This window comes from Emydura macquarii, unplaced genomic scaffold (genome assembly GCF_026122565.2).
Source record: "Emydura macquarii macquarii isolate MOO-44397 ecotype Brisbane River unplaced genomic scaffold, CSIRO-AGI_Emac_v2 contig_431, whole genome shotgun sequence".
NCBI lineage: Eukaryota > Metazoa > Chordata > Testudines > Chelidae > Emydura > Emydura macquarii.
The window spans coordinates 9,310,225-9,327,053 of record NW_027130568.1 but is presented as its reverse complement, the minus strand read 5'-3'; positions in this window follow the sequence as shown (position 1 = coordinate 9,327,053).

Genomic DNA, 16,829 nt, shown 5'->3' with positions numbered 1-16,829 from the left:
TTCTGCTAAAAAGGGTAGTGACTTTGGGAAAGGTGGAGGATGTAGTGGAAGTCTTTTCCGCAATAGGGTTCCCAAACTGGGGGGGTGGGCGATAGGGATATGCATGCCATCTATCTTAGCACCAGACCACCTTGCCACAGAGTACATAAACCGAAAGGGATACTTCTCAGTGGTGTTGCATCAATGCAGGGTGGCCTGGACATGTGCATGACGCGTGCTGTGATGCTGGCTGGATTGTGTTATTATATTTAACATCAATATGTCAAATCATAATAATTCATATGAGATGCCGTGTCAGGTACTGTTAGAAAGTCTATAATGTGCTAAGTAAGATGATGATGATTATGCTCATGTGTTGTATGTGTTATGGATATGGTTGATATCTGTATTTCAACTTGTGCTGTGTCTGGGCAACACCCCAGACAGGATGGCTGCAGCACAAGTGCCTGTTTAATGGCCCATTAAGGAAACTCGCAAGTAGTCCAGGGGGAGAAGCCAGGGATATACCTGAGTTGCAAGGACTTACTCATGTGACCCTGGACTCCATCTTATTCCTGTAAATTTCCACAAGCAGCATGGCAAAGGCCATAAAAGGCAGCTGCACCACATCCATTTTGTCTTCAGTCTTCACTTACCTCTGGATCAACTCATCTACAACTGATCTGAACTGAAGCTGTGAAACAAAGGACTGAGACCCATCCAGGTACTGGATGTACACCAGAGGGACTATACAAGCCTGCAAACTCCACAATTCTATTAGAAAACTTTTATATATGGACTTTCAAATCAATTGTATGTGTCTGATTGCTTTAATTCTTTAACATTTCTCTTCTAGTTTGTTTCTTTCTTTTTATAATAAACCTTTAATTTTCGTTACTAACGATTGGCTGGCAGCGTAGTGTTTTGGGTAAGATCCAAACTTATATTGATCTGGTACTGTGGCTGACCCTTTGGGGTCAGGAGAAACCTTTTTGGTAAAGAGCATAGAGTTCTAAATAACGTCTCTTTGCTGGACCTAGTGGCTGATTGGGAGCCAGAGACTGCAATGCACTAAAGGGGGGGTGTATATATTTTTATTTTAGTTTCTTGATAACCGGTGTGGGGAATAAGAAGTATTGTTTGTGGCTGGTTGGGAAATCTGACTTTAGTGTCACCCATCAGTGTTGGGAGAATCTGCTCTCTTTTTACAGCCTGCCCAGACTGTGGTGTTTTCAGATAGCTACCCTAGGCACGGAAGGGTCACACGTGCATCTTTAGGAACTCAGGTCTGTTCACAAAGATGCAGGTGGGCACTTTCTTCCCTGACCAAAAAATAATTATTGGCAATGTTGAAATGTCAATAGTGATCCTGGGGGATCCTGCCTATCCCTTGCTCCCTTGGCTAATGAAGTCATTCACCAGGCACCTGGACAGCAAGAAGGAGCGTTTCGATAATAGGCTCAGTAATTGCAGAATGGTGGTGGAATGTGCATTTGGCCACTTAAAGGCAAGATGGTGCAGCTTGCTCACTAGGTTAGACCTCAGTGAATGCAACATCCCAACTGTTATCTCCGCCTGCTGTTGCTCCATAATGTTTGTGAAACAAAGGGGAAAGGTTCCTCCAGAGCTGGGTCATGAAGGCTGCTAATTTTGAGCAGCCAGATTCCAGTGCTACACTAAGAGCCAACTGTCATGCGGGCTGGCTTGAGTGGGGAGGCATTTAGTATATTGGGTGACATCAGTATGGCAGAATCATAATAATCCATGTGGGATATGCCATGTTAGGAAGGTTATAATGTGCTAAGTAAGATAATACTTATGTTCATGTGTAATATTTGAAATGGAAGTTATAGATGTATTTGAGAGATCTGTATTTCAAATTGTTCTGCCTGGGCAACACCCCAGATAGGAAGGCTGCAGAACAATGGCCTGCTTAATGGCCCATTAAGGCACTCCCAGGTGCAAGGGGCCCTGAGGGAGAGGCCAGCATCACCACTGAGTCACCAGAACCTGCTTACGTGACTCTGGACTCCATTGCAGGCAGCCTACCTGATGAAGCATCAGGACTGTCCCATGTGACTATGGACCCCAGGCACACCGGAGGAGTCACCAGGATTGGCCCATGTGACTATGGACTCCATTTTGAGTCTGGTGACTGCCCACAGGCCGCATGACCGGAGGAGGGGGTTTATAAGTTCAAGCCAGAGAAACCATTTTGTCTTTGTTCCTGTCCAGTCTGCAGACATACACATATCTCTGGACCAATTCATCTTGCAACTGAACCGAAGGACTCAGACCCATCCAGGTACTGGATGTGAACCAGAGAAAACTATACAAGCCTGCAACTCCACATTTCTTCCAGAAACCTGATGTAAATGGACTTTTAATCATTTGTATATCTATGATTCACTTTAACCCTTTAACATTTCTCTCATGGTTTATTTCTTTTTTACAATAAACCTCTAGTTTAGATACTAAAGGATTGGCTGCCAGCGTGGTATTTTAGGTAAGATCCAAACTTATATTGCTGTGGCTGACCCCTTGGGGTCAGAGGGAACCTTTTTGGCAAAGAGCAGAGAGTTTAAGTAACTGGTCTCTTTGCTGGACCTAGTGCTGATTTGGGAGCCTGGAGCTGAAATGCAATAAAGGGGGCTGTGGGCATTTGTGGACTGGCTTCTTGATCTCCAGTGTGGGGTAATCAGAAGCAGTTCGTGGCTGGTTGGGAAGCCGTACTTCAGTGTCACCCACCAGTGTGGGGAGAATCTGCTCTCCTTTTGCAGCCTGCCCTGACCTTGGCATTATCAGTTGGCAACCCTGGGCACTGGTCATATCACACCAACCGCAGAGTGCTGCGCCTCAGGGAAGCATTGAAAACCCATTTTTTGAATGAACCACAGTAATGTACATCTCTATCCGTGCTGTGCCTTCTGTTCCCTTCCCCCATTCTCACACCATCAGCCTCTCCCCTTTGTTCCCTGCCAGCAATCCCCAAACTCTTCATGAATAAAGATAAATGTTTTTAAAGCCGTAAAGTTTTATTGGTGTTCAGATACGGCGGGGGGGAGAGAGAAGATAATTTAACATTCTCATAAGGCTGCTTGGGCAGCCACTGCAACGTGTGACTGTGAAAGCAGCAAATCACACATTTCTAATTCTTAAAGAGGCCATCATATCTTTCTGCTCACTTGGAGTGCAGCATGTACTGCACCCTGCTCAACCTCCTCCTAGAGCCCTTGGGGGTGGGGGCTGGGAACCAGCTTGTCAGCTGAGCATTTTGCAGGTGCTTCAGAGGGAGTCTGTCCTGCTGCTGCTCTTCCTGAAGCTCTACCAGGTGCCTCAGCATGTCAGACTGATCCCTCATATACACAAAATCTCCTGTTCCATTGCACGCTCCTGCTCCTGTGCTGATTTTCTGTGTTCCATGTCTGTTTAGTTTTTCTGACAAGGACACCTTCCAGGCTCTGAGCTCTGGTTCAGCAGCCATGAAGACATTCATTAATTCAATGAACATGTTTTCCTGAACAATTTTTTTTTCTGCTTTCTAATCTGGGAAAGGTGCTCTGCGGGAATGGAAGATGGGGTGAAGGCCGAGGTGGTCACTGTAAGGCAAGCAAAGCACAAAGTTGCCATTGTTAGCTGACTCCATGGAGTAAAAGAAATGTTACAATGTAAAAAGAACTCCCTTTCATATTCATAAGGCAAAACCAGACCCCCCCATACCAATCTGTACCTATCACACGGGTCGGAGTGCAATACCAGACTTGTAAGTAAGGGGCCCTTGTATCAATTACAGGGAAGTCTGTATAGCACAAATTTCCCCAATCTGCACACAACCACGGAGAAGAATCATAGGGCTCCCTTTTACCATCCCAAAGATCAGTTTGGGAGGAGTTGATCAAAAGGGATTGGAGAAGGGTTTGGGTGAAGTGTACCTGGAGGGGGGGAGAAAAAAAAGGGACACCATTTCCCACACCCATAATGCCCATGCCAGCAATATCATGACTAGAAATTGACTGTGTAGGGCACAGGGACACCATCCATGGCAGGGGATTAACACACAGTGACTATATTGTAAACTATAGTGTAAACTTGCGCCATCTTCCTTTGGTGACTACATGTGATATCAGTCTTCTGAGGGTAACGCAGGCAGAAAGGGAAGATTTCCTGCAAGCATCGGGGTACAGGCCTGGCCCTTATGCTGCTGTGCTGTGTTCTGCAGTGATGTCTGCTCATTTAATAGCAGAGTGGTGGGGGAAGGTGTCCTACCATGGCAGAAAAAATAAGGCTGTCCTAGCCAGAAACCTTCTGCAAAGGATTGCAGAGTACCTACATGAAAGTTTCCTAGAGATGTCCACGGAGGATTCTCAGAGCATCCGTGTGCACATAAATAGTCTGTTCAGGGAATAACCCTCTGCTGAAGTTTACCAACCCCCAGGAAACCCATCCCCACAAAAGCACAAACTCCTTTTTCCCCCAAAATAAGAAGCTGGACTGGGGACATAACCACAGAAATGCGATTTGCTATACACAATCACCAGATGTGCCTTGCCCGGCATCTCGGTCTGTAAAGCTGTCCTGTTCCCATCTGTGCTGATCTGGGTTAACAAACAGGTCCTGGCTCTCTGGGGGAATGGATACCACGCACTCCTTCTCCCTGTTCTCTTCATCCTCCTCGTCCACAGAGTCGTCCTCATTCATCGTGGACTGGGATTCTTTGGAGGTATCAATGCTGCACAGTGGCACAGTGGTGGGGTCACCACCAAAAATCGCATGCAGCTCCTCATAAAAGTGGCATGTCTTTGGTGATGAGCCAGAATGATTGTCCACTTCCCTAGTTTTCTGATATGCCTGCCTCAGCTCTTTGATCGTAACGTGGCACTGTTGCGTATCCCTGTTGTGACCCTACTCCAACATACCACATGATATCTTCTCGTAGATATCTAAATTTCTTTTGCTGACTTGGAGCTGAGCCAGAACATACTCTTTGCCCCACAGGCTGATGAGATCCAAGACCTCAGGTCGACTCCAGGCTGGAGCACGTTTGGGGTGTGCAGTCCCCATGAACAGTTCATCTACAAAGCTCTCTCCACGCAGACCAAACAGAAAATGGGAATTCAAAATTTCCCAGGGATGGGGGGGAGGAGCTATTTCCTGTTTATGTGGCCACGTCACAGCAGAGTGCAAACATCCAGAGTGGTCACAACAGAGTGTTATGGGATATTTCCTGAGGCCAATGACATCGATTTACGTTGCGCTCTGCCTACACTGATGCTTGTTCAATGCATAAAATTAAAATTTAGCACCATGCCACTTGCGGAGGTGGTTTTATTAAGTCAAATTTTACCACAATTTAGGTCGGCGGAACTGACATGCCAGTGGAGACGCATACTTTAGGTGGTCGATGTAAGCCACGTTATGTCGACCACCATTGGCAGTGTAGACCAGGCCTAAGACAAAGCAGCCTGGATGCATTCTACCTCATTGTGCTCCCAGATACCTCCTTTACTGGAGTGAAGTTTGCTGTGCTCCATGTGGCTAATTATCACTGGATATATGATGCAAGGCAGGGAAGCCATTGTCCTATCTACCTCTCAACTTGTTGAGTGACAGTGGTGGTTTTCCCTGTCATTTACATGAACTGCAAAGCAAGGGAGGTGTCTAGCTCACACCCCCGCCCCCCCCCCCCCACACACACACACACAGCGCTGTGTCCCTACATAAAAGTCTGGCAGCATCTGGCCAATAAACCAGGTAAGATAACCTGGCTTTTAATAGGTAGCTCAAGGAAAATCCTTGCTTGGATGTTATCTAAAGGCTATTCAGCTGAGTCATACATAATTAATACTGCATTACTTCTCTCTATCATCTTTAACACAGGCTTCACCTTTAGAAACATGTCCTTAAAAACATTCTCCCTCTGTCTTCCCCTCCTTCCCACGCTGTCTCATACATTTATTATGGCTAGGATAAATGTAATTTCAATCAAATGTACTTGTCACTGACAGTGTCCAGATTACAGAGGCAGTGGCATAAATAATTGCACTTGAGGCTGTGGACTCTAATTTCATTAACACACGCTTATTTAGAACTTTGAGTCAGTATGCCAGTCTAATCAGTGCCTGCATTTTCAGTCATATATGAGAAGAAAAGACTACAGTAACATTAAGGACTTAGCTACTTTAAAAAAAGGTGAGATTTGCAGAACACCAAGTAATCTATACAGCATATCTCCTGAAATCATTTCTCTGACATCGAAAGTATGCCACATAACATCCATTACATTGAAATACTCTTTTACATTGATGATAGTAGCTTCCCTTTAAAATGCCATAAAAATAAAAGTAATGTAGTAAGGTCCTGCTAATAACAGCTGTTTCAATGAAAGTTCTTTCAGGAGATATCTATAAATGAGCAGGGGGAGAGGAGAGCATGAACAGTTTGTTTTAAAGGACATCTCCACTGGTTTCAGTTAGTCCACACTCTTTAATCACCTTATAGCCTTTGGCTTTAAAATAAATATTTTATAACCTTTGAATATATATGAATATATTGTTAGCATTTCCAGGTTGAGTCCTTATTACAGTGGATTTATATGGTGACAAACAAGAATAATATTTGCCATGTCAGGACAATTTATTTCCTAGGGGCAAAAATCTCATCATGATAAATTCTGCCTTTAGATTCTATTGCCGAGGAAGACTTAATTCATTACACTTCAGGCCCCACTGGCTATTAAAACTTAATATATAGTAAAGGGTGATATGCACCAGTGAAGCAGTCCAACACAAAGCCCATCACCATTTAACACCTACATAGATACTTCATAGGCGTCCTCCTGCACTGGGTGAATTTTACCCAAAAAAAGCCTTATATGTAAGGTGGGTACATATTAGAGCTAGTCTAAGAATACTAGCTAGATACAACATTTGACATAACCAAGTTTTGTTTTTTTTCAAAGGCCATTATAAATGAGTCACAAATCAGTCCCACTGTTTACATATATAGTCAGGATTAAAAAATACTGCTGAATTATATGCAAGCAATTGTCAAACTAATCTATGGGTTGTTCGGGAAAATATCAAGTGTTGATATTCTATATTATGTCATTGAAGTCATATAGCTTTGTTTCTGCTCCCTGACTGGATCAACTAAACTCTAGCAAAATAACAGCAAATAACAATTAGTGAATAATCATGAATAAATTTCAGTGCAAACGAATGAGATTTTCATTATTTGGAAACCTTTTATGATTATTTGATGGTCAATAATATATTTCAATAACAAATTATATGGCCCCTTGAAATAGGTGAACCAAATGTGGGTCTTTATTCATGAACATCTTTGAGAATGTTTTTTGTTTTCTCATTGTTTAACCATCTCTTGTTAACATATATAACTTTTCATCCTATGGCAGAAACACAGATCTGCTCATTCCTGGCTTTCAAAGATGACTGCAAGAATCACGTATTGGTAAGTACAATATATACAGCTTTATTTTGTATAGCATCTTTCACGCAAACTCAAGTCACTAAAATAATTATACTTGTGCTGAGGCCTTACAAGGGTATACTTTTATTAAAGGTCTTATATATAATCAATTCCCCTGTCTGTAGAGGAAGCAGTGTGGCGAAATTAATAACATACTGGACTGGGATTACGGAGACCTGGGCTCTCTTCACTGCTCTGCCATTGCCCTCCTGGGTAACATCTTTGTGCCTTAGTTTCCCCCTCTTTAAAATGGGGATGCTTACCTCCTTTGAAATCTACTCATGAAAAGTGTGATCTCAGAGCTAAGTGTTTATTATTACCTTGACTCTCACTAAATTTCACATTCAAAGAAGTAGTGAGTCTGTTTAGAATGTGGGAGGGAATCTGCCATAGAAAATGCAGGGTGATCCACGAAGTGGTGCAGGTGAGTCATAATAATAATTTCACTTGTTCATTTCTGAAGTTTTTCTATTAAGTTTTTTAAATCTGGGAAAGTTTTGGTGAGCCGCTTACTGCTGGAAATACCACCGTTTTGGATTATATCACCATGGTCCTTAAGATTTTGAGGCATTGCAGTTCTCATAGTGTGTAGGCGAGAGTAGTAGGGATGTTAAGCCATATGTCCTGGCCAAATTCTGATTTGTACTTGGTTCTACATTCTGCTTGATTTCAATGGGAGTTAGGAGCCTAAATACTTTTTGAGGAACTGAGTCTTTTTCTTTCTGACCTCCTGTTCCAGGCTGTCATATGTTTCTGCAGTGTGCTGTGTTAAACAGCTGTCATGTTCCATTCCAGAGTGTAGGAGAGTGAAGAGTTGAAAGTTGGACAAGTGGCCAGGCCTAAATTACAGGGAATGGGGTCATGGCAAGAGCATATCTTGTTTCTGTGAATTTCAGTTAGAGTCTGTTATCTCTCTTCTTCTCTGCCATCTGGGCAGGGGATACGTTTATCAGCATTCCTGTACAAGGCCTTGATGAGAGGGAAAAGCATTGTCTTCTTCCTCCCCCCGGCATGTCTTTACTTTAAAGAATGTTAGTGTAAAATGTATAGGTTTTAAGGTGATGTGCCTGACCTCTGTATGGTAATCCTGTAAACAACAAACAGGGGCAGGTATAATTATATTCATTATGTAGTTGTTAATATTCATTTTATAGGAGTCAATGTAACCAAATAAGGGTCTATGGGGAGTTGCTGGAAATGTATACATTTACATACTGTTATGGATAAAAGAATTGTAAAGTAACCCCCTCATTGCTCACTCCCGGCGTGGAGGTGTAACGAGCAGGCAATAAAGAGTTCCGTCTCCCCAATCCACCCCCGGGACAATCTGTTTGATTATTTCTAACATAGAGGTGGTTGTGATTCCTATATATGTTGTTAATCACTCAGTATTCTTTGGGATGCCAGGCATTATATATAACTGTAGGACAGCATTGTTATGTAGTATATGTGAATATCAGCAATATGATATATTTAATGGAAAAATACATGATGGATTAATTTTCAGAAAATAAAGGTTGTTTAAACTGACAGTTTCACCATTTATGAGAACTCTTGCTGACTTGCCAGTTATTACAAATACTTATCATTACTGTTTTTTCTCCAATGAACATAATGCAATGCATCTGTCTTATTCAAAAGAAAAAAATTAGCTTGCTCCTTCACGGATACTTCACACACTAATGGAAGCTATAGTATAAATTATCTGAAGAAGGATCACCTTTTGAACAGCATAGAGGGAGAGAGATAAACCTCTTAGAGGTGGTGAGACCTGTGAAATATCAAAATGGGAGGTTTCTGACATTCATAGGTAGATGAATTTCTAACTGTGGGTTAATGCTAATACTCAATTTCAAACTGTGCTGGAGGTGTGGCAGGACTCAGATGTCTCTGGATGAGCTTCATGAGAAATTCCTTTTTTTAGGCATCCCAGGTATATACATTGCACCATCCTTTGAGGGAAAATTGAGACTGATTCACTATGGTCCTCTCTCAGCGCTCAGCCATCTCTAATGGTTGGAATAGAGATGGTGAGATCATGGCCCTGATTCATGCCATCATTGTTGAGGTGGTTTACTAGGAAGGAGTGGTCTCTATGCTCTCCTGAATATAGAGATTGCAGTTGGGTCTATCCTTGGAAAGTGCAAGGGTGATAAGTCAGAATGTTTGTTACACACATACACCATATCCTGAGCATCAGCATGTGAGACAGGTACAATCTAGCCCTACATTTGTTGCTCATTTTGAAACTGGTTTGTTAGAGTTGGTACAATGGCTGAGGAATTTGAAGTGTTTACAGGAGACCTGGAAAGCCTTGTCTAGAAGCCCTAAATAACAGTAGTATTGTGAATGAATAGGAAAATAATAGGGGACAGAAAAATAAAAACCTTGGCAATTTTGGTCCTTATCCAGGTTAAAACTCCTGAGATTACAGTGAATGTTACCAGCCTGAGCAAAGAAAGAGCTGCATGATAGGGACTATATAGTCTTTGCAAATGATTGCAACCTGGAAAAAAAGGCTAATGTTATTTTAATACCGGTGTCCAAATCGGATTTCAAAAGCTGGCAGAAGCTAACTGACATCTCAGCGAAGGCAGAACACTCATTCTCAGGCAGAGTTAGGAAGACCTCACGTCACCCAGAAGTAAGGCCCCCAGCTGGCTAACGAGTGGCTTTGCAAAGGGATTGTTATTCAGGTCCCAGCCAGAAATGTGGTTGCTATGACTCAGAACCTCTGTGATGTAAGGCATAGGATAAATATTAAATAGAAAAATTTTCAGTGCTTCACCTGAAGGACCCGCAGGAAGGAGGGAAAAAGAAAGACACGGATTCAGCTCTGAAGTCAGTGAGACCCAGATCGTCAGTACCTAAATAGTGCCTAAATGCCTTTGAGGATCTGGACCTGACTCTTTAATTTAAAAACAGAGTGGGGATTCTGTAAGATAATTTCCTTTTATTTTACCATTGTTTGATTTTTAGTATTGAAAAGAGAGTGCTTGTCTCCATCAGTGGTAACACATTTAAATGACCTCATAATTTGATATATGGTTTTTTTCAGAAAGTTGCTGCAGGAAGAGGGGAGGGAAGGGAGATGAAAGAGGGTGAAAAGGAGAACAAGATTTCATGTACAACAAATGACCACACCACAGCTTGCTTTTATTTCTATCATGGGAGGCCCATTCTCGTTCATTGAATTTATGTCAAGGCCAAAACCTCAAAAATCATATTAGTTATGTCTGAAACTCTATTATCATATTTCAGACAATGTTCTCCAGTCTGATTATAGGGGATTATATGCTGCATTATCTTAGTGTTAGAATGTTCCACAGCCAGATCACAGCATAGCCATTCATTTTAAACAAATGTGACATGAATATCAGCAGCAACATTACGTTCAGAATTCTAGATCTGCACACACATTTACATTTTTTTCCCCCTTCCTGGTGAATGATGCTGCCAACCTTCCCATGATTTTGGGGCATAGTTTTAGCAATAGCTGGTTAATTATTCCACTGATGGTTTAATGTTAATTTAAGTATAGATTATGCCTTTTCCCTAAGGTGGTGCAGAAGTGGGAGAAGGACAAGAAACCTTCCCACCTAGAGCTCAAAGGGGCCAAACATCATTACGGTCTTTGCTCTACAGAGCTAGTGCCACTCCTCAAGTGTTTGGAGAGGAGGCAGCATGCAGAAACATAATTCTGTTGAGTATGATACAGGCAGACACAAAGAGATAAATTCATGAAAATTTAATGGATCAGGTCCTGAAATCCCACCTTGGTCATCATCCAGGCAAATTCCCTAGTCACTCCCCAATGGGAATGTTGCCTGAATAAGGACAGCAGATTTGAGTCATATTGCATAAAGTTGGATAAGTTGTTTTTCAGCCATCACCCTTTTTTTCCCCTCTTTGTTTCCTTTGGAACCAGTGATTATAAAATTATTTTCATCTACCGCATCAGTCCAAATTATTGGAACATCAGTCAAACTACTGCAGTGTAGTTTGGTTTGTACAGTCTTCTTTTTTACTCTTTTGTTTAATTCTGTTGGAAACAAAAGACCACTGGAGCCAGAAAATTAAGAGATTGATTGTTTCACTACTGTGTTTAACTGAAAAGTCAGAACAAAATGGAATATCAGCTGGGGAGATATTCCATGCATTTTTCCTATTGTGTGTGTATGTCAAAGAACGAAAATTTTCAAGGTCTGAGGTATGAAAACTGGTACTCATGATCCTGATACCACTTATTTATCATGGTCCAGAGACAAAGGAAACAAAGCCCCTAGATTGCCCCAGCTGGAGATGCTGCTGAGGTGAAGGAGTTCCCAGCAAGCATAGAGCTGGCATAGCCAGTTCCTACACCTGCCTTCCCACCCTACAGACCCCATGGATTGTATTGGAACAGGGAGGCAGGCACATAGGAGCATTCTGTGGTGGGAGTGAAGCATGGCCGGAGTGTGCCATGCTCTAGCAACCCCCAACTAGCAGTCAGTTCTGGGGAGGGGAGGCATTGTCAGGTGGTACAACTTAAGGCCAATTTTCCCTTGAGACTCAGGAAACCATAACCAGCTCCCTAACAGTACACACACACACCTGCACTGAACAAATATCAAAGCAGGAGAAAATCTGGACCTATATGTTTAAAATGGAACTACAAGACACCAGGGAATGAGAAATTCTGCACTGACTCACACACCATGTATGGATGTAAGTTCACGCAAAATTTCATCCACCATATTTATATGTAATGCTAGATTGTTTGATTTATGCCTAAACAAAATTAACACAACTCATTTTGCAATTATTTCAGTGTTGTAATAATAGTGCTCAAACAGCATGCACAATCCTATTAGAGTAATTTCAGTGTTGTAATAATAGTGCTCAAACAGCATGCACAATCCTATTAGAGTTTCTGCATAATTTTACAACAGCTTTAAAAACCATTGGATTTTCCTTATTGTGTAAAATGTTATTACCTCAAGGTTTTTCATATATACATGATGATTATCAGAGCTTATAAAATCCTCATGAAACCTGTGAAATACCTAATGCAGAGTGATCAAGCCAAGGGTAATAGTAATAAAAAAATAATGAAGTGAAACAGGGAAAAGGGGATAACACCCTTTATTTCTGTCATTAACAAGAATAATTTGTATACCAGGATTTTTAAGTCTTTCTTCATTGTGCTTTTTGGGATGTACTCCACTTGTGTACATAGCTGAAACTAGGGGATACATGTATAAGGAGATAATTTTTAAACTAAACAAAATTTTAGGGATCTATTTTTTCTTTTAATATCTGTACAGTCTCTATAACATTAAATCCATTAATAGATTTTCAGGCTAGAAGGGACCATTATGATCATCAAATCTGGCATGCAGCATACCACGGGCCACAGAATTTCACTCAGTTATTACCTCTATCTAACCCAATAACTTGTGGTTGAACTAGACTAGAGCATATATTTTGGAAAGCTATCCAAACTAAATTAAAAGATTCCAAGTGATGGAGAATCTAACACATTAGTTGGTAAACAGTTCTAAAGGTTAATTGCCCTCACTGTTTAAAAAAAATACCTGTAATTTATTTCCAAATTGAATTTTTGTAGTGTTGTTTCCAGATATTGGATCTTGTTATGTCGGTCTGCTAAATTAAGAGCCTGCAGCATCAGACATCTTCTCCCCTAATGAGTATTAGACTATGATCAAGTCACCTCTTAAGATGCTCTCCTATAAATTAAAGAGATTGAGCTCCTTAAATCTTATATTGTAAGGTGTGTTTTCTAGATCTTGAATCATTCTTGTAGTCCTTTTATGAACACTCCCTATATGAATATCATTTTTAAAGTGTGAACATCAAACCTGTTTACAACATTTCTGCAATGGTCCCACTAATACCACGTACAGAGTAATGTCACCTATCTACTTTCTTCTATTCAGTATCCCAAGGATTGCCTTAAGCTTTTTAGTCACACCATTACACTGAGTTTACTGAGAAATCCAGTATAAAGTACCTGTCCTTATCGTTATTTACCAACTCAACAATCATTGGTGAGATACATCCGTTTGCCATTTTTAAATCTATTTAAATGCTGATCAAGAGGCAAAGAGCTAACTTAAAGCCAGACTCCACTCTCAGATGCACATGGATCCCAATGGCTTACGGCCAAACACATCCACATCCAAAGGTACAGGAAAGATCAGATGCCTGGGTACATGTACATCCAAGAGCAGAATGTGACCATTAATGAAACATTATCAAAAAATAGAAACCAAAGTCTATGTCCAAAAAATGTGCATGGCAATGTGCTCCCATAATTGTACCTATGCCAAATAAATTCACATGCAAATGAGTACCTAAGCACTTATGTTGCTTGTTCATGCAAATTTGCCCAGTTTAAATGCACAATCACAATAACTATCTGTGCTGTCACTTGTGCACATGCATTTTTTTTAAATTTTTTTTTGCTGCAGACCTTGGGCTTTCATTTTGGAGATTCAGAGCTTGATTCTGATCTTTCTGGTTTTACACTGGTGTAACACCTTTGATTGTAACAAAGTTACCCTTGATTTATGCTAATAGCTAGTCTACACACAAACCTGTACCAATTACATTAAATTAAATTTACTACTTTAATGAGGCATACTCTGCCTCATAACACTCTGTTACCAACTTTAGCTGAATCAATCTTAGTCATTTTTATTCCAAAATAAGAGGAGCCACACACAGACTTGCACTGAAATAACTAAATAATCTATGATTCACACATTTGGTTATTATGGTGCAAATGTGTACGTAGACTAGTGTTAATGTAAGTGACATCAGAATCTGGCCCTCTGTGTGTAATTCATGAGTGATGCACACACTTGTAGGGCTTGGTTCTAATATCACACCAGTTTTCTATTGGCATAGCTCCCTTGACTTCAGTATTTACTCTTTATTTACATCAGTCTAAGGGAAAGGAAACTCAGATCCCACTGCATTTAAAATATTTGAATTTTTAAAAGCCTTTAAAATTTAGTAAAAACATACAACAAAGTTTCAATAGAGGCATGTTAGGTCTGATGTGATGGCATTTAGCCATCAGACTCCATCTGATAGTTGGTACAGCAATGAAAGTTGATCCCCCATAACTCCCTGAAAGATTACATTCCGTTGTTATATTGTTATATAAACACACTAAAACTGTTTTAATATTTCAGTACACATTACAATTATTTGCAGAAACATAGATGGTACATAGATGTATTTAAAATTAAGGCAGAATACAGATATAATTTAGAACAGCTGCATGGTACTATAAATCAATAATGCACTGACACAAACAGATTAAATTTTCTTCTCATACATTTTGTGTATGTAATGAATACACAATACTGGTACAAATACTCTAAACTAGATGTTCTTTGCTCTTATCATTACTGAAAACATATAATTATTGTTAGGCACAATAAAGAGATCAAAGTGTGCAGCAACCATGAATATAATGCAGTCTAAAATAACAACCTTCATAGCGTTATCATTGTACATAGATTTTCTCCGCTGCCAACACAATTTATGCCTTTAAAATAAAATTATTGTAACATTTTAAAATACAATGCACCCAGAGCTTATCTCTTGGAGATAGTAATGCTCTTTTACAAAAATGAGTATGCCATAGGTCAGCGGTTCCCAACCTTTTCGAGTGTGTGGACCCCTTTTCAACCTCCAAACATTTCACGGACCACCACATGCTACTAGTTTTATTTGAAATTGCACATTTCCTTGGGGAAGATGTTGTTATTTTTCTTTTCCATGGACCCCCTGTAATAGGCTCGTGCACTACCAGGGGTCCGCTGACCACAGGTTGGGAACCGCTGCATAGGTTATAAGACTGATAAGCTTCAAAAGTTAGAAAAAACATGCACAAGTTGAAAATTACTATCAAAATTTGAAGGACCATGAATTTTAACACTTCATTAAAATATTTTATGTTGCCAAAAAAGTAAAAGAGAAACTCAGAACAAGCTGTTTTATTAAGCTAGTTTATAGCTGGAAAACCACTTTTAGTGTGTTGAAAATAACTCCTCTACCAAAGCTACAATATATTCTATAATAAAAAAACCCTATATTAAGAGAGTGTTAAGATTGTACAGCTATGCACTGAAAAGTCAGAAAATAATAATGTTAAGAGTGACTCCCACATCAGCTTGACTCTGCCCTCTTTTGCATATGCATTCCAATGCAGTTGCTGCTTACATTTATCACATTATTTCTCAAATAATCCATTATAATTTTCCATTTTTTCTTCTTTTTGAGATAAACAGATACAACATTTTCTCATATTTCTTTCTCAAATATTTATGCTATTTTCACTGTCAATGGTTCAGTATGTTTGTATTGATTTAAACTTTTAATATATAAGTATGTATTTTAATTTATCAGCAGTCATATATTAACCACTCTTTTTCCTAACCAAAAGGACTGCATTCCTCAAGTGCAATTCTGGAGATGAGGCGATTGCCTATAAAGTTAATATAGCTGAAGATACAGGTAGAATTGATATGCCAGCAAGATTATATTATAATTTGGCACAGTTGCACTTATTGTGTAGTATGATCATGTAAGAATAGTTTAATTTCTGCTTTTCAGATAAATTACATGGATTGTCTGGCATACACATAATACTGCACAGTTTTATAAGATGCTACAGATGTGTAAATAACATGTAGAAAAATATATGATGCATTATATTACTTTAGAGAGCATTTGATCGTGTAAATAACGCTTGGCTTCATAATGCATACACACAAATTGGCGGAGCTAAGGATGCATGAGGAACCTTAAAAAAAAAAAATCAGAAATTATAAAATTGAGTGCTTGTCTGTGCAACTTTACCGTTCTCTTAGTGCGGTGTTTTCTAATGAAATGTCAAGGTTTTTTTAAAGATAAAAACAGAAAAATGAAATTCCGTAATATGAAAATATTTGGCTAGAAACCATCAGTAATACCCCCTTCCACGTGAGATCTACAAGAGCAAGCCCCTTTCTGAAGCACTTTAGGAACTCTGCAGAAGGGAGCCACTCTCACATGAGCATGAGGAGCTGCACAGCTTTTACCTTACCATACATCACGTTGCCTCAACCTCTTTCTCACTGACAATATATAGCCCCATGAAGGTGCCTCTCCTTTCATCCACTCTGTAGAAACAAATATGGAAAGCATGATCTTGTCTTTAGTTTCTCTATTGAGATTTAACATTTATTCAGTTTTAAAGGGGACTTTGATAGCTCCAAGTATCTAAATAATGTACTACATTAAAATTATGTTTTGAATATTTTAAATGTGCACTTTATTCCAAACTTTTTGAGCGATATTCAGTG